The sequence below is a fragment of the Argentina silus genome (assembly GCF_951799395.1).
Source record: "Argentina silus genome assembly, chromosome: 11".
NCBI classification, from domain to species: domain Eukaryota; kingdom Metazoa; phylum Chordata; class Actinopteri; order Argentiniformes; family Argentinidae; genus Argentina; species Argentina silus.
In genome coordinates this window covers 1436383-1457886 of record NC_139665.1, presented here as the reverse complement: position 1 = coordinate 1457886, position 21504 = coordinate 1436383, and the positions used below count along the sequence as shown (strand labels likewise).

Here is a 21504-nt window from a genome sequence, read left to right as displayed (position 1 = left end):
AGCCTACAAAGGTGGAATGAAAATCAAACACAATCAACATATAAACACATAATACATTTCCCAACTGACAATATTTCTCTTGACACTTTATTTCTCTGGAGGAATGTGTTGATTTTTAAACAAAAGAATAGTTACTGGTGGAAAACGGCCTTGTCTAGATAAGCCAGTGGCATCTTTCTCTGCACCTACCCTAGAGAAAACAAAACGTAATTTGAATAAATAACGTTTGTTGAAATAATTGCATGACTTTGAATGACACAAAGCGGGTTCAGCATGGGGCTATAGACAGCTAATTGCTTGCGGTTTCGCCAGAGGGTGTTGTAAAATGGAAAAAGCGCTGACAGTGAAATCAGCGGGGGACGGTGGGACGTTGAACCCTGAGATTGAATTGTTGGAGTTCAACTGTGTGGGCTTGGAATGCTTTGATTGCTGGGAAAAACAATGCCCGGGACTAGCTTAATTGAAAATAGTAGCATTTGGACAACGGGTTGGCTTTCAAGGTGAGTGCCTAGGCATTTAATTACAGTGCTCCCGAGTGTTAGACGACAAGGCTTTGAATGTCTCATTGATGTAAGGAGAGAATGAAAGAAGGGCCAATCGATTTAATTTGTAATCGATCAGCCGAGTTGAAGCGAAGCCATTTCGAACACTGCAATGCACAATGAAATAGTTTCCTTTGTTCGGGGGTCTCCTAAGTTTTGGGTGTAATGGCTAGGATGTTGAACAAAGAGAGTGTGGAATTCCTCTCCTATTGACTACACTGGTGTTACCAGTGGCAGAACACTCATCTGGACTCGCCTCTGGCCACCAGAGAGGTGGGATTTTGAGGCAGAAGGTGATCATTTTCCAAGTGCGTAAAGTCTGGAACGCCTATTCGGCGAGATACGCAAATGAGAATACCAAGTCTTGGAAAGCGCGGAGCCAGAAATGCGTAAAAGTCACGGAGCGCAAGGAAATCAGAACAGATCCCGTAGTGTGAGAGAGTCTACGAGCTGATGTCAATAGTACTACAGCTACAGGCGATAGAAACGCATGGCCAGCGGATAAACTGGTGACAACACACCTTCCCCAGGCGAGGATGCGTCAGTTGTAGTGTAGAAAACCTTTCGGTTTAACGGAAACCAGAGCAAATAAGTAAATAATCAATTTACCGTCGTTCATGTTCTACACGAAATAACATATCTTACAACATAAGAAAGCTGTGTTATATCTTGTTATTTTTACACAAACACACGCCTGTCAAGTTTACCAGTAACACCTCCATTTAAGCCCCGTCTTCAAAACCGACGATAGAGATATTGATCAAATCGTATATGTCAGCGTATGAAGTCAATCGCGTGGTGTGAGAACCCTCATATTGGAGAGAGCGGCAGCGAGATGCGAACATTTGGGCAAGAGAAGGGAGATCGCAACATGTGAGGTTATTAAGATTTTGGAAATCGTATGTAAGTCTATGTCCGGCAACAGGGCGGGGTCACGGTCCATTTGATTTGAATAGGAGGGGAGGAGCCAACTGCGAAGGCAATTGTGCTGAGCCCCCTAATTGGCCGTAAGGGTCTTTGATGCAAATGAGGAGGGCGTGTCCCGGGCGCACCGTCGCGTGGTGGTGGTGAGACGTCCGGCTCAGTCTGGCGCACGGAGGCACCGCGAGCTCGTCTGTCCGTCGTCCGGCGTCCCAGGAATACAACGTTTCAGGAGAGAATTATTGCTTCTTTTCTGACTACCTTTGCTTCCTCGATGCACACGGCGGGAGCCTGGATTACTCACTTTGCTAACAGGTCACGGAATTGAAATTTGGAGACAAGGTGAGTCCCGTGTTTTTTCGCCTCTGTCCGTGTAGCCTTGGCTTTGTAACCCTCTCCACCGCCCGCGTCTGCTGCCGGGGCTGAATGAAACGGGTCGAAGTGATCTGGACAGAACCTTTGAAATGCTGTTGTGTTGTGTTGTGTTGTGTTGTGTTGTGCATCTGTTTGAGTAGCCTTTTCTGATGGGAAGGTCAGAGAACACCTGAATCATGATCTGATATCAGTCAGACAGTAGCCGGACTGTATGGAGCTCGGATGGCCTTTCTAACTCAGTCCCAGCAGCTCAACTTAAACCAGGTTTTTACTGCACGATACTTGAATAATGGCCAGTTTGACGTTTTCACTGTAGAGAAACCATGTCTGGCGTTTTGGCCGCACATCTGTGTCTTTAAAATGTCCCAATCTTTTGAGAACAAAAGATGTTTTTTTATGAAAGAGCTGTCAAGCAAGGTAGGTGTCATCTGCAGCCTAACGCAACAAAACAAAGACGAAACCACATACTGCGAGAGTCAGAGGTAGATTCCTGCTAAATGTCTGAAACACGGAGGCACAATTATGATTCTAATCTTTTTCTTCTTATTGTTTTACCCCCTCGTCTACCTACCGTATGCTTTGTGCACGACCGACCAAGATGGCACATCATTATTATTCAGAAAGATTTGTTCTGTACATAGATTTATTGAATTGATCATCATCGATTCATATGTCATGGTGACACTTGTGCAGTGACCAAAATGACAGGTACGCTGTACCAATGAGTGGTTGACGGCCTGCCGTTAACAGACACGGGCTGCAGACGGACCAGGGATCAGAAGCCGGAGTCAGGGGCCCCGCTCCACATCCTGACGCCCCCCCCCCCTGTTTGCGGGCCCCGTTGCCGATTGCAATTTATACAACTTTAATCCGCCGTTTTAGACAGAAAACCTACCAGACCACGTTTGCTGAAGCACCAACACTGTTCCCACAATTATCGCTTGAAACGACTCACTGAGCAACACCATCACCCCCGTCTAAGTAGCGATTGCAATCAATTGCAATAAGCAATGAGTTGTTGTCAGCCACAATCTGTGGACGGGCGGTGCATCGGGTAAACATGGCCGGGTAGGTGTTCCTCTAAAACGGCAGATTAAAGTTGTATCAATTGCGATCGGAAGATGTGTGTGTGTGTGTGTGTGTGTGTGTGTGTGTGTGTGTGTGTGTGTGTGTGTGTGTGTGTGTGTGTGTGTGTGTGTGTGTGTGTGTGTGTGTGTGTGTGTGTGTGTGTGTGTGTGTGTGTGTGTGTGTGTGTGTGTGTGTGTGTGTGTGTGTGTGTGTGTGTGTGTGTGTGTGTGTGTCAATCCCCTCGGCAGCCATGGTAGGGGAGCCTCGGACAGACGTCCAGTTAGAGGTCCTCTCCGTCTGCTGTCCAGCCTCATTGACCATCTGTTTTAGTCTTTGATTTGCGCTAATTATGTTAAGGAAAATTGTTGTGACTAAAATAATGGGTTGTTATTTGCCTACGTGATCATAAGGTAGTGTTTTATATAGTCTGTCATCGGCTGCAAAGGTCATATTTTATAGATCTGAAAAATATCACAAAGGGCAACTTGGTCGTGCATGGCAAGCATATTTGTCAGGATTATAAGGAAGCATCATGAGTTTATTGATGTTTTGATAAAGTCTTCATCTGGTGACAGATTGTCCCCGCCATACAATTATCCTTTATGAAGGCGTTCATCCAGTAGGCTTCCAGTGGAGGTAGACATCGGAGGACAGGCTCCTTGTTATGCTTGGAACGGACAAACCTGTCTGTTTGATACCATTCCCCTTTCCATTCCGTGCACTACAATGAGCCTGTCCTCCGGTTTCTACCTCCACCGGCCTCCCCTGGTGTTGTTGAAACACTTATTCACTGGTTGAATCACACAGATGTTGGTCAGACATGCATACACACCATCCTTCCATCAAATTAGATTTTTTTCCGGCAAACATTTACCTCATAGAGTATTTGAATAATCTCTTAATCATATACTAGCCCTTTTTAAAAGTGTATTCTCGTCCTAACGTCAGGCTTGACCTACGACACACGTTTCAACGAGCAGTGGGAGTGGGAAGCAAGTGGTGTTCAGACCGCTGAAGGACCGTAGGAAGATCAGCGGCTGAAGCCCCGGGTTGTGGTCTTCGGTGACGTCCCCTGGAGCCGCCGCTGTGTGGGACTGACTGCCTGTTGTCCTAATCCTTTACCCCGCCGTTCCGCTTCCCAATCAAAGGACCGGATTCAGCGATTAGCTCCTCTTATGTCTCACCGTCAAGGTCCCCGGGAAAACGCTGTCCTAATTAGCGCGGTTCGTGCATTGTGTTCGTCCTTCGGTTAGGTTATTTTGCGTCATTTCATGCCTTGTTTTGGACGGATTAGGAAGGTAATCAGAGGTGGTCGTTGTCTTCGGTCTTTTCTCTTTGACGTTGTCTTCTGTTCACGGTGTCGATTTCCAGGCCCCTGCTTTGTGTTTGTTTGTGTGTGTCATACTGCTGCAGGAGTTGTGACGATTCTCAACACATTTAGAACGGAGAGACCTGCTCTCTCTTAAAGCAGCTCTCTGAGGGGAGAGACCTGCTCTCTCTTAAAGCAGCTCTGAGGGGAGAGACCTGCTCTCTCTTAAAGCAGCTCTCTGAGGGGAGAGACCTGCTCTCTCTTAAAGCAGCTCTGAGGGGAGAGACCTGCTCTCTCTTAAAGCAGCTCTCTGAGGGGAGAGACCTGCTCTCTCTTAAAGCAGCTCTCTGAGGGGAGAGACCTGCTCTCTCTTAAAGCAGCTCTCTGAGGGGAGAGACCTGCTCTCTCTTAAAGCAGCTCTCTGAGGGGAGAGTGAGGGGAGGCAGTGGCTGGGTTCTTCCACTGTTGAAGCAGCTGGTCCTCAGAGGGCGTAGTACAGGCGTAGTACAGGTGCAGTAACACAACATACTACAGTCTACCTGCCTTCTGTCATCACCTGTCAACCCTGGGCTTAACCATCATTCCTCACCTGATGCTGCAATGTAGCATGCAGACCTGTGTGTGTGTGTGTGTGTGTGTGTGTGTGTGTGTGTGTGTGTGTGTGTGTGTGTGTGTGTGTGTGTGTGTGTGTGTGTGTGTGTGTGTGCACTTGTCACTTAGTGCATGACTGATAGCTGTGAGTAGGAGGTGGACTCGCTCTTGTATGAACATCACTCTCACTACACTGCCCCAGGCCTCCACCCTCCTCCTCCACCAGATCTCCACCCTCCTCCTCCACCAGATCTCCACCCTCCTCCTCCACCAGGCCTCCACCCTCCTCCTCCACCAGGCCTCCACCCTCCTCCTCCACCAGGCCTCCACCCTTCTCCTCCACCCTCCTCCTCCACCAGATCTCCACCCTCCCTCCTCCTCCACCAGGCCTCCACCTTCCCTCCTCCTCCACCAGGCCTCCACCTTCCCTCCTCCTCCACCAGGTATCCCACCTCCTCCTCCTCCACCAGGTCTCCCCCCTCCTCCTCCACCATGTCTCCTCCCTCCACCCTCCTCCTCCTCCCCCCTCCTCCTCCACCAGGTCCCCTCCCTCCACCCTCCTCCTCCACCCTCCTCTACCCCCCTCCACCAGCCTACACCTCCATTCTCTCATGTAGTTAAAGACCACACCATGGGAGGCCCGTGGAGGTAGAAATCGGAGGATGGGCTCATTGTGATACATGGAACGGAATGAGGAGTCCTCATCCTGGACCACACCTATTTCATCATTACCATGGACCGTGATGAGGAGTGGTTGATCTTAAGTGCTCACGTTAAAGATGGGTGTTGATCTTAAGTGCTCACGTTAAAGATGGGTGTTGATCTTAAGTGCTCACGTTAAAGATGGGTGTTGATCTTAAGTGCTCACGTTAAAGATGGGTGTTGATCTTAAGTGCTCACGTTAAAGATGGGTGTTGTCAGGAGAGACAGCGTTTCAGCCTCGGCTGGCCTATGCGGTAACGGAGCGATGACACAGCAGATGTGAAATGCTGTCGCTTAATTTTGACATTCTCCCTCCCCACCACCGGGTCTGACGGTCACGTGAGGTCTCTGGGGTATTTTTCCTTGGCTCTCTCTCATTTTAGTGAGCAGAAATGGGTAGAGAAATACCCTTTTGGCAAAGATCTAGGATTAGATTTACCCTTTCCCAAATGCTTTCACCGTTCGTGGGGGAACAAGGCAACACTGACTTTGGAGCTGTATCTGGGCTCAGCTTCATCCTACTGCTGCAGTATGAGCCTCCATGTCACTCTAACAGAACAGGCACTCGGAGGAGTTATCATCTTCAGGGTTAGGGATGTTTAAACAGCGTGGTGCTGGATTGCATTATCAAAACCCGACTTGCGTTCATTCATGTGAAAATGTGCAAAAATAATGCTAAAATGCTGAGTTCACTGAGGAACATCGTAACGATTTCGCTTTAGTTTTTTTTTTTTATGTTTTCGTTGGCGATCAAATTTAGTTACTCATGACCTAAATATGTAGTTTAATTTGCCTTGACATGTTTACATAGAGGCGCCTCTTCCATTCTTTGGGGAGAACGCTGACCTTGAAGTTTGTGCCCGGTCGTTCGGGTGGAGAGACAGTCAGATGATGTGAGGATCAGTACGTCTAGCCAGTGAGGTGATCAGACTGAGGCCAGTAGTCTGGCGCCTGCCTGAAATCTCGCTGGCACTCTTAATTGCTTAACTTGTTAATTAGGGGGAGGTTCACCCCCCCAAGGGCGTCGTTAGCTTCCAAACACAAGCCTTTGTGTCTTTGCGTCACCCTGGCCCCTTTTTTTATTTTAGTCTTTTATATACGGGATAATGGCTGAGAAATGATTGCCTCACTTAAAAGGGAATTAAGATATGAAAGCTGTCCTGTCTGTGAAGCAGCTTTGCAGCGCGGTGGCTTCATTAGTTTCAACACGGCTCTTTATCCAGCTGTGCAATTAAGAGTCTTCCAGATGGCACGGCGGCGAGGACGCGTCGGCGTGTACGGCATGTTTTTCTGTTGTCTTTTGTCTCTGTCGAGATTAGAATAGTGTGCATTACTCCCTTCAGTCGGACACAGAGAGAATCTGGGAACCTGGGGGGGGTCCGGCCCCCCCCACCACCCCTTGGAGAACTCTCCCAAAGCACATCAAGGAATCCAATACACGCTCCTCTTTCAAACGTTACCTCAAAATCCATCTTTTGAAACTTGCTTTTGATGTCTCGTACCTTTCCCCCCTACCTTGGTCTATCAGTACCAAATCAGTATACAAGTAAATGTATTATTATTATTATTATTAGAACTGGTAACTAGATAAGTTAACAGCTCTTACCATATTCTATCGGCATTGATGCTTGAAGTTTGTTGATGCGTTGCTCGTACATAAAGTTGAGTCTGCCGGGACGTTAGTGCATGGGCCTCTTACAGGGCTGGTTAAGCAGCTTGACCATAGCTGGTTTTGCCTGACTGAGTTATCCAAACACACAGCTCTCACAGTGTTGAGTCTGGATGCAAAGGCCCATTAATGTGTCTGCTTTGATATTGGCAGTTCAATGTTTCTGCCTGGGCATCACACACGCACACATGCACACACGCACGCACGCACGCACACACACACACACACAGATACACACACACACACACAGATACACACAGTCACTTTAGCTCTGTGTCATGGTTGGTCTGGCTGACTGCTCGGCCGCCTCACGCTGTGCTGCCACCGAGGGTGTCACAATGGCGGGGTGAGGTCATCACCGGGGAATCATAACAGCGTGGCGGGGATGGCGAGCTCTGCCGGGGGGGCTGTTGACACAGGGCTCACTGATTACAAACCCGGGAATTAGGAGGGCAGGATGTTCTGTGAAGGGGACGGAGGGATGGAGGAGGAGGGGAGGGAGGGGGGGAGAGAGGGGAGAGGGGGATGAGGGAGGGAGGGATGGAGGGGAGAGGGATGGAGGGAGAGGGGGGGAGAGGGATGGAGGGAGAGGGGGGGAGAGAGGGGGATGAGGGAGGGAGGGATGGAGAGGGATGGAGGGAGAGGGGGAGGGAGAATTCATTTGCTTGTGTTGGATTGTATTCATGAGTGAGAAGATGTGCATTCATTTGAGTGAATAGTGTGTGTATATGAGTGAGGTCATCGACAAGTGATGTATGGTTCTTATTCCGCTTGATTTGGTGTGTGTGTGTGTGTGTGTGTGTGCGCGCGCGCGCTTGGCCCAGTATTGTCGATGTGTTTCTATCTCTTCCAGAGGGTCTGGAAAAGTTCCTCTTCCCATTCTTCTTCTTCTTCTCCGTCTGTCATTAGTGACCTCTCCATTCGCCAGCGCCGTCTCGGTCTGCTCCCACCGTCCCGGTCTGCTCCCACCGTCAGCCCTCCACGGCAACAAATGGCCCGACTGCGAGAAGCGCCAAAGCTTTTCCATGTCACCCAGAGATTGCGTCCAGAGATTGCGTCCTGGGCGGCCGCAGCTGACGGGTCTGCTGCTCAGACGCCGTGGGGGGAATGGGCTGTTTTGTGGAGGGTGTGATTTTAAAGTTCTGTCTCTGTCGCGGACGTTTGCTCCTGAATTATGTGTTGCCGGCTGTGAGGGCATCGGAGGTCTGGTGCTCCTAATGCCCCCGGAGGTAATGAGCGATGAAATAGCCTTCACCCTCAGATGCCTTTCCTTTCTTCTCCTCCTCCTACTACTCCACTCTCCTCATCTTCTTTAATATATTTTTTCTTTCCTCATCTCCTCTCCTGTCCCTTTTTCACTGTCTGTCTCTCTCTCTCTCTCTCTTCATCTTTGGAGGAAAGATTAAACACGGTCGGGGGTTTTCAGCCACCAGGCTTCTGTACCCTGTGATCCTACCTGCTGCTACCAGAAATCTACTGGTTTTACAACGTCTTCCTTTGCTCTCCTGGCAGCAGTTACAGCATTTATGGTCGACTTCAGGCTGGATTATCGACGCGGTATCGCGAAAAATAATTCCGATAATCTGTTTGATTTTATTACACGGCCCTATTTAATTGTCAACAGTTTCCCCTTCTTCTCAAGTTGCTGAGCTCCTCGAAAATAGTTGTGTTCCAAAGCAAGGGTAGAGAGTCCATTATGAAGGTGGTTCAAAGGTGCTTCGGGATTCTCTGCCAAATTATCTTTCATTCACTTAATGATAGTGCATCTCGTCCCGCTTCATTGATTAGCTGCTGGCTGAAAATGGCTGAAAAGTCCTTTCTGCTGCTGGCACAGAAGTTCAAAGGAAGAGGGAGGTTAGCTAAATCAGGTTTATGGCTGATCGTGTCGGCTGATATGCGACACACAAACTGTTTATGAGCTTGTTTTGGAAGCCTGGAGATGAAGAAAGCACTGCAGGCAGACGGAGATTTGAAGATCTGTCGGCTCTTGTCTTTATTGACTTCTTCCTCTCTCTCTCTCCCTCCTTTCTTGTCCTGTTTGCTCTTGCTTGCGTTTGTCTTGCCTCACTACTTGTTTGTCCTCCTGCGTTGCTTGAGGTTGAAGTGCCGGCGTTGGCAAACACAACAGTCAAAACCCCTCCGCTCAAGAGTTCCAGGAATGTGAGGGGAGAAGCAAAATGGGGTGAGAGGGGGGGGGGATATTTTGGACAAGAGATTCCGCAGAATTCCTAAGTGTGCCAAAATGGGTCTGCTCTTCAGAGGAGAGAGAGAGAGAGAGAGAGAGAGGAAATGGGGAGATGTAGGGGGAGAAAGTGTGGATGTGAGAGAGGAGGGAGAGGGATGAAGTGGAGAGAGAGAGAGAAAAGGAGGAGGTGAGGGGAAAAGAGGATGGGAGATACTGAAGAAAGATTCTGAGGCCAGGGACATTCAAGATCTTAACTTTGTCCCAGTAAGTTCCTGGAATCCAGAGAAGTCCAAAAAAGGAAAATAAATATTCTTCAGAAGCTCACAGCTGCAAGCTGTCTCTTTTCACACTGCAAAAACGCCTCTCTGTGAAACATCAAACATCAAGTGGGGTGAAAAAGCTGGTCTGGGTTCCAAGTGTTCCAAGGCCTGTTTCCAGCAATTAATGGCACTATAATTACAGTAGCGCTGTTTCAACAGAGGGACAAATTGGACTCAGAACACACAACAGATGATAAGGTACAGTTAAATTGCAGTCTGATGTAATTTCAGGTTGAACTATGGGCTAAGGGCATACATGGCAGAAAAACAGACCTTGAATTGTGCTCTTCTGACCTGCTCAGTGGTTCTCTTGATTCGGTTTGACCTCTCATTATGGACCACGTACTCTTGTGTACCTTTCGCCGAAGACCCATATTCAATACCGCCTGGTACAGGTCGATGACGCTAATATTTGGAATGATAGGAAGGCAGGAGGTGGATGACAGAGGACTGTTCCCTCCCTCCCTCCCTCTAACGCTCTCTCTCTAACTCAGGGGCTGGACCAAACCCAAACATCTGGTTCGTGTCGTGGGTGGGGGCGCCTGCGGGGAAAGGGGACTGACTTCTGTTGGGGTTGAGATTGGGAACAGGGCTATTTTTAAACTGGGGAGTGTTTGGAAAGAAACAGAGGTCAGGGTGCAAAAGAAAATGGGCAGTATATATCCAAAGCACTGTGTGCCCTGTAGAACCCCCCCCCCCATCACCTGTGTGCCCTGTAGAACCCCCCCCCATCACCTGTGTGCCCTGTAGAATCCCCCCCCCCCCCCCATCACCTGTGTGCCCTGTAGAACCCCCCCCCCCCCCATCACCTGTGTGCCCTGTAGAACCCCCCCCCCCCCCCCCCCATCACCTGTGTGCCCTGAAGAACCCCCCCATCACCTGTGTGCCCTGTAGAACCCCCCCATCACCTGTGTGCCCTGTAGAACCCCCCCCCCCCCCCCCCCCCCATCACCTGTGTGCCCTGTAGAACCCCCCCCCCCCCCCATCACCTGTGCAGCGATGACCCACATGCACATCAGGATCAGTTCATGTTTGGAAAGGAAGAGGAGACCTGAAAAGGCAGAGAGAGGAAGTGAAAAAGAGAGATTGGAGGAGAGAATGGAGCACAGAGAACCTTTAAGAGGCAGATTCTGTGAGAAAGATAATGATGCAATAGCCCAGAGAGAGGGGGATAGAGAGCGACAGAAAGAGAGAAAGAGGGGGAGAGAGGGTAAGCAGAGGTGATGGATGAAGGTAACTGACAGCTTTGCTCGCCCTGGATTGTAAACATTGCATTTCGATCACCTAGGAACATGGTTAATCGGCTTGTCAGCTGCAAACAGATTGCAATAAACCCCTTCATATGCACACATCAGCTTAGACCAACTAGTGCATTTATTTTTGAGCAATGAGCTTCACGAGTCAAGCATTGACTTCCCTGGTCTAGAGCTTTACGCAACAAGCGTTTTCTGCGTGGGTGTCGTTGAAAGACTCAACCCAGTTTGTTCCCGGCGTTGGTCTGCATGCTCAGTGGCCCCTCAGGTGATCCAATGTGTTGACGAGGTGTATTCCTTTCAGGGGAGGCTGGTGAAGGTAGAAATCGGAGGATGGGCTTATTGAAATGGACTGGTATCAGACACGCGTGTCCTGTTCCTGTGAAATGCTAATGTCCAGGAAATCAAGTAAGCAGGAAGAAATACCTCACACCCGCATCACAAGGGGCAATAAAGGGCCATAAAGACTAATTACCCTTGGGAATTGGGAAACACACCAGGCAATCAAACATTATGACTTACTGGTTGGGCAAACTCCCTTTTGAAGTGTCCGCCCTTTAGAGGGTGGGTGTAACAATTACACTGTATAGGTTTTGTCACGTTAAATTATTTTGTCTGAACTTTTCCTTTCATGAGCCAAAATTGCTAGTTGGAAAATAATTGTGGAACTCCAGTAGAATGACTAGGAAGTCTCCAATCAGGAAAAGCGCGGGTTCCACACACGCAACATATAATTTTCGCCACACAAATTAAAACCATTCAAATCACAGCTCAATGCCTCCCATTCACCGAGAATAATGTTCCCTTAATTAACAGTGAGGGTGCTAACGTTTTCCTTTCTCTATTCAGCCTCCTCTGGGTTAGTTAGGTAGATGGCTGTTTTGTGCAATTGGAGCTTTGATTTTCCTGCCAGTATTAAAGTCTGTGTTAGATTGTCTAGCTTCTCTATAGCCTCTAGATTAGCATGATAATGGCAGAGCAGCAGGAGAAGCTTATCAGATTCTCTCAGTGCTAGCATGCCTATTATCATATGAAACACACCATTAGCGAGGAATGATATTTCCGCCAGATCCCTCACTCACCCTTCAATTATTTTAACTGGCTTCTCGGAAAAACGTGTCAGAAATGGTGAAGCAGTGGCGTAAGCAGTGAGGGACGGAAGGCTGCCTCAGAACACTCCACGCTGTTTGCTGCACACTGTTTTTCCATTACTTTGAACTAGCGTTGGTGGCTGGTCACTCCAACACACTGAGTGTGGCTTTTTTTATATTAGCATTGTAAAGACGTAAAAGGTACAATACACTTATTTGTCTGCACTTTTGTTCACTTCACCATTATCAATCATCAACATTGTGAGAACTGAATGAATAAATGATGGAAAAAGACGACAAACAGTAAAGAAAAACAGTAATTTACGTAGTGTGGCTGGGGCTTGGTTACGGTTGGTCTGAAGTGAACTGGTCTGAAGTGAATCTGGTGTGGCCTAAATGGAGCAAATGCAGTGAGATTTGAACTCTAAAAGGTTTCAAAAATAAACCTGATATTGTTATAATTAGTTTGACGTAGACCTAGATGTTCAGATATTCGTTTTTAGAATAGATGGCCTGATAGTTGAAATCCAATCTGGAAAGATAACAAATGGACTTGAAATGGACGTAGTAGGCTGATAGAGGCGTGGTGCTTTCATTCCTCACAGAGACGTCACCCCTGTTTGATTGACTTGCTCTCATTGACACTCTAACCAACCACAAACACACAAGACTAATCACTTTCGCCTCTGGGCATCCACACCCTAAACTCGGGTCAAAGGTCAAGGGGGAGGTCGACCGGGAGACCGGTTTGTGACCAGAATGGAATGTTGACATGTGATCTTGTCCTGCAGTCTTGTAGAAGAACTTCGGCCCTGTCCAGAAACAAACCCTAACCCCTACTCCATAGACTAACCCCTACTCCATAGACTAACCCCTACTCCATAGACTAACCCCTAGTTCATAGACTAACCCCTAGTTCATAGACTAACCCCTACTCCATAGACTAACCCCTACTCCATAGACTAACCCCTACTCCATAGACTAACCCCTACTCCATAGACTACTGTGCTATCTTAAAGGTTATTGTTTTTAGTGTGATAGTCCCATTCTTATATTTTTCATTTTATTGAATATAGGTAGTGGAGAAAGACAGGAATGTATGGAGGAGAGGGTACGTCAGGAGGGCATGGGCCGGATTCTAACCCATGCCAACATGGGTGTTTGTGTGCATTGTAGGCCGCGGTGCTGGACCACTGGACCACCCCAGGCTACACTAGTGTGCTGTCTTGATCACAAGTGTCTAACGTGAATTGGCCAGGGGTTGGTTCTGGATCGACCAATGGGTCCTCTATAACTTCCGCTTTGGGCACAGAACATATAGAACAGTGGAGGCAGAAATCTGTAGAATTTTTGCCTTTTGATATCCTTTAGAAACATCCTAGTGATTTTTAAACACCTTTGTGTACGAGCACAGTCTCAATACCATGACTCTGGTGGTTTTCACAGCATGAATAATATATAGAGCAGATAGAGTGTCAGTGTGAAAGCAGTTCTGATAAACTCATTGGTTATGATACTGCAACAGCAGTAGAAGCTCTCCAGCTGCCCCTGTGGGCCAACTTCTGTCTCTGTCAGGGGAGGCTGGCGGAGGTAGAAATCAGAGAACGGCCTCATTGTAATGCATGGAACGGAATAAGGATTCAACTTCCACCAGCCTCCCCTGTCTGATACTGGGCCACAGAGGTAGTTTCTGAAATAAAATAAGTCCGTACTCCGATATCTACTTTCATCGGTCTCAACCTGTCTCAATGGGCCAAATTCTGTCCGCAGGCTCTGTCTGGCCCGTAGCTCAACTGTGTGGGTTTATCGGTAGACCAGCTGAAATCTCTATTTCTCTCTCCCCCATCCTTCCCTCACCCCTCTCTGTATCAACATCTTGGGGCATATAAGGTTCAACTCTGTCTAGGTAAGAGCAGACAGGAATATTTGAACACTCCAGAGGATAGTTCTCTAGTAAGATGTTAGACTGGGCAGATCACAAAAGGCATGGATACAGTGTCCATCATGGGAGGCTGGTGGAGGGACGGGGTCATTTTAATGCATGGAATGGGATGAAGAATGGTATCAAACACACCAGCCTCCCCAGGTATCCATTACTTCAAAACTGCAGTTCCCATCAAGGCAATGCGATGTACATCTCTTCTTTCTCCTGGTACATGTGTCTCTCTGTCTCCCTCACTCTCTGTGAATGGGAAAAACGACTGTGTTTCAAACAGTGGCTCTCTGAAATGTCAAGAGGTCACCGCCGAGTTGTATCATGTAGCTGATGATGAAATGTCAAGATAAGGTCAACCGCGACCTTTTCCTGGCCTCTCAAACTTCAATTTCACATTTTGTACAAGAGGCACAAAGCTCACCCCCTCATTTCCACAACGATGGCCCATTATCAGGTTTATGTGGTGTGGAAGGCTGTCTGTTAACCGCCGACTGGAACCGTAACCAGTTATGCTAATTGGTTAATTTGATACATTTTGTGGAATTACAATGGCTGATTTTTGTATTTTCGTGCTTGGAGAAAACATTTAATTTTGAGCACAGAACTTCGAAGACACAAGGGCGCCCTGAAACTAAGAGAGCCAGTTATACCACATCCGTGGCGAGGGTTCTGTTTATTAGGCCAGGCCAAAACATTTATTTGCTTTCTCATGAGTCTTCCAAGTCAAACGTGATGCCTCCCACAAGTGAAATACACTCCAGGCTTAGCTGGTACAGAGATGGACTACTTTATCCGCAGTTGGAATGTTTTTGCTGAAGGGAGTCATTCTTTAGAAACTCTGAGGTTGTCTGAGTGTGTTGACGGTAGCCTACTGCATATGCAAACGGTTGACTCAAAGCGGTTGACTCAAAGCGGTTGACTCAAAGCACATTTATTAGGGCTACCTTTTGACTGTCAGTGATTATGTTGCTCAGTTGTATTTTCATGATCGTTTGTCATTGTATCTTGTGTTTCAATGAGTGGTGCTAGACGTGAGTTCACGGGAGTATTCCACAGATATTCCCAACCAGAGGCTATTCACATAACCATCGCCTACAATGTTAAACATCTGCCGGTGCCCGTTGAACTCACCAACTTGGCTTGGTTGCAAATAAAGAAACTACTTTATTCAGATTACATGTTAGGACAAGTAAACAGTTACCTCCAAAAGGACACTAGAATTTGCGATCTCATAAACTGTTCTTTCGGGAATGTTTGTTCGAAATGAAATCATTCCAAATGGCCAAATATTGTGCATGGAAACATAGTCAGTGATGGCTATTCCTTTTCACCAAGGTGATATCACAGGGTATCATCCTCCCCAGTCTTTCTCCTTCCCTCAGGTCAGAATCCCTATGATTAATTGCTTATTCCCTAATGGGGGAGTCTTATCTGATCTTCATCCTGGATCAAGCACCAGGAGACTGGATCAGGATTTGGGAATTAGAACCGGGAGCCCTAAGTGGAGCGACTTTGTGTTCTCTTAGGAATACAGTGAAGACGTTGAAGATTAAGTTTATGGACTTGCTAACCAAAAATGTTACAGAAAATAGTATCTCTGGTTGGCCTTGCTGCTTACTAGCGTTCCATAAAGCTTGGCTGGTTTTGCTGTGGTCTAAACCAGAGCAGATTAAGCTGTTGCATATTTTCTATTCAATTGTGTTTGTGTGTTCATTCACATTTAACAAATAATGAAATAACTCAAAACTCAGCTGGCCTCCTCATGCACGCACACGCAAAGCCCGATCTGCGCAGTCCCATTATTTTAAGCATTTAAATTGCATTCCTGGTCGTCCGATCACAAGTTTCATCCGATTACATCGGAGTATCAAGTCCTAATGAATGGATATGAATATAACGCCACGACAGACTCCTAGTTTTTCAGCACTATTGTCCCATTCTGAGTCTTATTCCTCATCGCTTCATCCTGACTTGTTTTTTTGTGTTAGCCCAATTTTTTTGGGCAAACATCCAACTAGTCCCAGGGCAGTATGAGTAGGCACCATAAAATTAAATGCTCTTAAACCTTGGACCCACTTGGCTGACCTCTTGCCTGTTTCTGCCCACAGCGAAACATGCTTAGCTAGTTGCGGGGGAGGGCTTGGGTTAGCTAGATTATTATTTATTTTTTTCTGAGCTGATCCGAACCACAATGGGCTCAAAGGAGCCAGAACAAGGGCTAGATTCAGTCAAATGAGGGCCGTCCCTGCTGGGGCTAATAACCAATGACAGATCCTTTGTTGACGGCCGGGCAACTTTTGGAGGGAAACAAGAAACCCTCCTGATGGGATAACAAGGCTGCAATTCAGAGCAGACCTGGAACAGGCTCCGGGTCCCATGATGGAGAATGGATTATGAACCTCAGAAGGAGATTTGGGGGACAAAACAGGGACTTTTTTTTATATGAGTGTACTCTGGAGTGTACTGTGTGTTTAAAAACTGTGACAATAGATAATTTGCCCTGCTAATGGTTTTCTGTGTTTTGTCTAAACACCTCCTGTTTTAAGAGAGGTTAGTAGAGAATTTAGAGCTTTGTGTGACTTGAGGCTGAGGTTGTCAGGTTCCTTTTGACAAGGACATTTCAGTTACCTCTATCCTACTGCTCTTAATCATTTCTCCTTGGACTCCACTGCTTTGATGTGTCTGGCTCCGGTGTTTTAATTACCTCAGGATGCATTTTGGCCACCACAAAGAAATCACCAGCAGCTTTCCAATCTCTATCACATGATGACCTGCGGACGCCTTGCTTTGAGGCCTGGCTTCTCGAGCTGCCCTCCCTCCAGAGATGGTTACTCTGTAGTGTTTGTCGTCATTGTCGTCGTCGTCCCCCCGCCACCCAATGTGTTCCAATCCAAATGCCCCTTTCCAACATTTCTGCTTTGTACTGAGGCTCCCCAGGACCTTCCCATATTGGCTTGTTCAGCTCATAACTGCTGTGTGCGTCAGGGCCAACTGCCTGCTATCTGAGACCGGCTAGGGATTCCCTCCCGGCTCAGGGAATCATTTCCTCTTGCGCTCAGTAAGCATGGTCTATTGAGCTGTGTTCAAGGCCGCAGCTGTGCTAAACACAATCAGGATGTCAATTGGGGAGGCAGTGTGTTTCTGGCAGTGTGAGGGCAAATGCCACAGTGCATTGAAAGACCCTGCGGAAACTTCAAACAGTGGTGCCCTGACACCAGCTGGCAGTTGGCTGTCTTTCTCTTGGCCTGGGCCGTGCATGGAAAGAGATATCTGTGTATATTATGTTAACTAGCTGTGGTTTAGTGATGAAAACCTGGCCCTGGCTGTATAAAACAGATCTGGTTCACTAAGGAAAGACAAATAGTCAGTTGGATTCCAGGACAAACGTAACTGATCCAAAAGGTACACCAACCCACCAATTTCCCCATTTCCCCTCAGAACATGAGGCCACATTCAGACCAGGGGAGGCTAGTGGAGGTAGAAATCGGGCGGGCTCATTGTAATGCATGGAACAGGATGAAGAATGGAATGTTTGATGCTCATTGTAATGCATGGAATGGAATGAGGTATCAAACATTCCATTCTTCATCCTGTTCCATGCATTACAATGAGCCCGTCCTCCGATTACTGCCTCCCCTGGTTCAGACTGGGGCCGACATGGGTAGCCATCCTCTTAGCCTCCTGTAATGACACTGATTCTCCCCCTGAAGAAGAACCGATTCTCCCAGTCTTTTTAAACTGACTTTATCAATCAAGTGCCGGACAAATGGAAAAAACAAACCCAAAACAGTTAATCCATTCAGAGTGCAGAATTTCCCACTTCTGGGCTCACAATATTTGCTGTACCTGTGCTGTGGTTTGTAAAAAGGGGCCTTTTTTATTTTTGACTTAAAGGTGTCCACTGCTGTGCTGGGTGTATAAACCGCCTCAACAGGAATCTGGCTCTGGTCCAAGAAAGCTGCCGAAAACCTCTTACTGAGTTTGGATAAGGATTAATGTCACAGTGCTGCCTCATGCTTCAGCATGCTCAAGCATTCCCTGACTTAATGGCCCCCTCTTTTCTTGACTTTCGTTCCCACAGGTACAGGAACCGCAGCCAATTCTGAGGAAGAGTTCAGCCTTTCGTCCAATCCTAAGAATCTTGTCTTGTGCCCTGATTGGAATCTCTACCCCCCCCCCCTCCTGCTCCTGTTTTGGAAGTTTTTCCTGTGCTGATTGGTTCCCTGAATCCACTATGGTTAGATGATTTGAAAGCTGAGGTAAGAGTGACTCTTTCTTTATTTCTTTCTTTCTTTCTCTGTCTGTGTTTCTGAAGGAATACTTGAGTTGAGAATGATATGAGAATGCTAAGGGTGTATTAATGTGGAATAGCGGAGGAAATCTGAGGAGATCTGTGGAGAGATCATTACAGTTTGAGGCTTAGTGGACTTGTTGTAGGGGTCTCTGTGGGGTTTCTTTGTACAAACGTACCCTATGACAGCCAGATGAATGGGTCCCAGGGCAAAGCTGGCCTATTTGTGTAACTCAGCCACCGCCCGGTAAACGTGTGTGTTCAGGTACAAGCCTTGCTTTTCTCTTCTCATTCGGTTGAACTTGCGCTGCATCCAAGAGGTTCCTCGAGGGCCGCTCCACGATCCCACGGGAAAAGCTGCTTGAGCAAGCATACGGAGGAGATCCAGCACCATTTATTGGTTAAGCAGGGATGCTTATCTAGGGCAACTCGCATTTCTGGTTCATGTTTTTTTTACACATTAGCTGTTTAGGCTGCGGGGGGATTTCAACTGAAACGCACGCGTGAGCCAGGTGAAGTGCCTCTCTCAGGTGCGGGAGTGAGGTCACGTCAAGTCAAGCAACGATTCCCACAATCAGTCTTTGAGCTGTTTCAAATGTGCCATAGCAAAACATTTGCTGTGGAATGTTGAATTGGCCACATTTTTATACAGATATGTCAAACACACGAGTGATTTATAATAATAGATTTGTCCAACTATATGTTTATTCTCTTTTAGAGACAAGTGTATTTTGTAATTTTTGTAGAATTAATCATTGTTATGTTTCCAGCAGCTCCCTTGCTCCCCTGTGCTATATCCTAATTTCCCGTTCTGGCTTTATGCTGCATTTGTCTGGAGTCATTACTGTCAGCTGCTGCTGCCCATTTTAACTCATTCAGTGCTGAGGGCGAATAAACTCCCAAACTGTCAACATTCTAGAGTGCCGAGGGTGACTTTATGCACCAAAAATGCATAAATTATGATGCTTAATGGCGTAGCCAATCAGAGTGTTGTTGCTAGGTAAATAACACACAGGCACTCTAGGCGGTGAGTGTTCTGGAATTCATCGTCAGTTGGTGAGTTAAATTTATTAACACAAAATGTTATTTTATCCCCCTCAAAATGCCCTCTACTCTTGTGTTCTGAAATGGTTTTTTTGAGTTGCTTCTTTGAAAGACAAATTGAGAGCTGTCTGGTGCCTCTTTGTTTTGTCTATCTATTAGCAGTCTTTTAAACCAAAGCTTTTGGTCAACATTTTTGGGGGTATGCAACCTGACAGAGACTTTTGTGTAATAGCACTTGTATTACTTTAGATGGGAAGCCATGGATTTCTCTATCCTTTGTGATACAGATATGATATATTCATAGTAGTAGGATGTGCTGCTGGGATCCTGGCTTAGAGACTTATGGGGGGGGGGGGGCAGGATTGGGGGGTAGTTCAAAAGCATTGACCTATGAACCCTGCCACTAATCCCATCGTCGGGAACAAACAGGGGGAGGGCTAAAGGGGTTTGTTGACATTTTCAGACAAGTCATATTTATCAAAAACATAGGGGTGAGAAGTTAGCCCCGCCTGCTGTGTGCTAATCTGATTTAGTGGGGTTGAGGGTAGTGGGGGAGGGGAGGATGAGAGGGAGAGAGACGTCAGCTGTGTAATTGGGGTGAGTAGATCTCTCACAGGCTAAGAGAGAACGCTCCTGAGCCTGTTTATCAGCGTATGACACTCCTGATTTGTCCGGATGTTCCTTTCAGCCTTTGTTTGAGGAGGGGGCTCAAAGAATTAACTACATTGCAGAAAGAACATGCGTTTGTGACTCTTTAATTCCACTTTATGTCACAGACATTTACTTGTGTTTGGCTACTTGTTTTCTGAGTTAATCCCTTTGTTTCTGTTTCTGCCTTGAGATGTCAGGGTGGAAGGTTTGTGATGGATCTACTTGTTTGTGAGGGGAATATTTACCATTCATTAGAATAATGAAATATAGCTATAGCAATATAATATGCCTCAAGATGTAGGCTACTTTCTTTATGTTTAGACAAAAGGTCACAGGTTAAATTGAGGAAAGGGGTTGCGATGGGGACAAGGAGAGCCTGGTGTCCATGGTAACAAGCCTCCTACTGTACGTGTCACCTGACCCCTGTCCTGTGTGAGAGGGGGGCTCCTGACTAAGCTTTCCCCGTTAATCATTTTAGCCCCTTGGTTTTCAAAGATCGGGCAGTAATTAAATAATTTTGCAGTAGCGTTAGTCCAGGAGCGTTAGTCCTAAACGTGACTTGTCAAGGGAAATGCACAACAATGTTTTGGCTGAGGTCTAGTATGTCCACATTGTAAGATGTTTCCAATGTTTCAGCTGTGATACAATAGGCTGGGTACGGAGGACTGGGGGGTGGTGGGGGGGTGGGGGTAATCTGTCAGATCTGTGGCTCCTTGGGCGGGCCTTGACTGGGGTCGAGAGGGTTGGAATGGGGGGGGGGGGGGTAGTGTGTGTGTATGTGAAGGGTAGAGGTGGGGCTTGACTTTGGTGGAGGGGGTTGGGCTTGGGGGGGGGGGAGGTCATGGAGGGCCGAGGCTTGAGCTGTTGAGTCCAGTTGGCAGGGAGGGTCTGCGTCTGTCTGTGGATTAACGTGGATCAGATCAGCACCCCCCGTAAAGCGCCCTAAGCCCCCTCCACCCCCCCTCCATCCTTGAGCCCTAGCACAGCAGACGGATCACAGCCATGTGAAGGTATTTCTCCTAATCTAAGAGGGCGCTGCCAGGTTGGCAGAGAAAATGGGGTACGGGGGTATTTGTCGTCGTTAAGCTGCGTTGATGTGTTTGGTGATATAGAGGTAGGACGGGCACACGCAACTGACCCCATTTTTGACGCCACCGAATAGGGCGGTGGCCATTTTAGATTCACTTTCAGAAAGCCGTTCACCTTTTCCTGAAGCTGGAACCCTGCGTATCGACACCAACACAACAAACCCTGACTCGTCTTTGGAGTCACGCCAGCCAATGGGAATTAGTTTAGTTCCAGCGGTTACACCCTCCAGGCAAGCAGAGCAGGTCTGATATGAAAATATGTGCCATCAGACCTCTGCAGCTCATCCAGAATGCGCCCCCCCCCCCCCCCCCCCCGTCTTGTGTTCAATCACCCCAAATTCTCCCATGTCCCCCCCCCTCCTTCGCACCCTGCACTGGCTCCTGGTAGCATGACGCATCAGATTCAAGACCTTGGTGCAAAGGGAACAGCCCCTCCCTACTTGCAAGCAATGGTCAGCCCCCAAACCC

At 47.5% G+C, this 21504-nt stretch overlaps 1 protein-coding gene across 3 annotated transcripts in view; it reads left to right on the top strand.

Moving 5' to 3' along the window:
- The first annotated feature begins 1671 nt into the window (after positions 1–1671).
- The window catches only part of LOC310812273 (semaphorin-6D-like), an 88215-nt gene continuing 68382 nt past the window's right edge, over positions 1672–21504 (top strand). For 2 of the 3 annotated variants that reach the window (XM_083680747.1, XM_083680746.1), the window contains exons 1-2: positions 1672–1805; positions 18044–18221. The gene's annotated coding sequence lies outside the window, so the exon portion shown is untranslated. The remainder of the gene's footprint in view (positions 1806–18043; positions 18222–21504) is intronic. The other variant, XM_083680748.1, reaches the window with a different exon arrangement.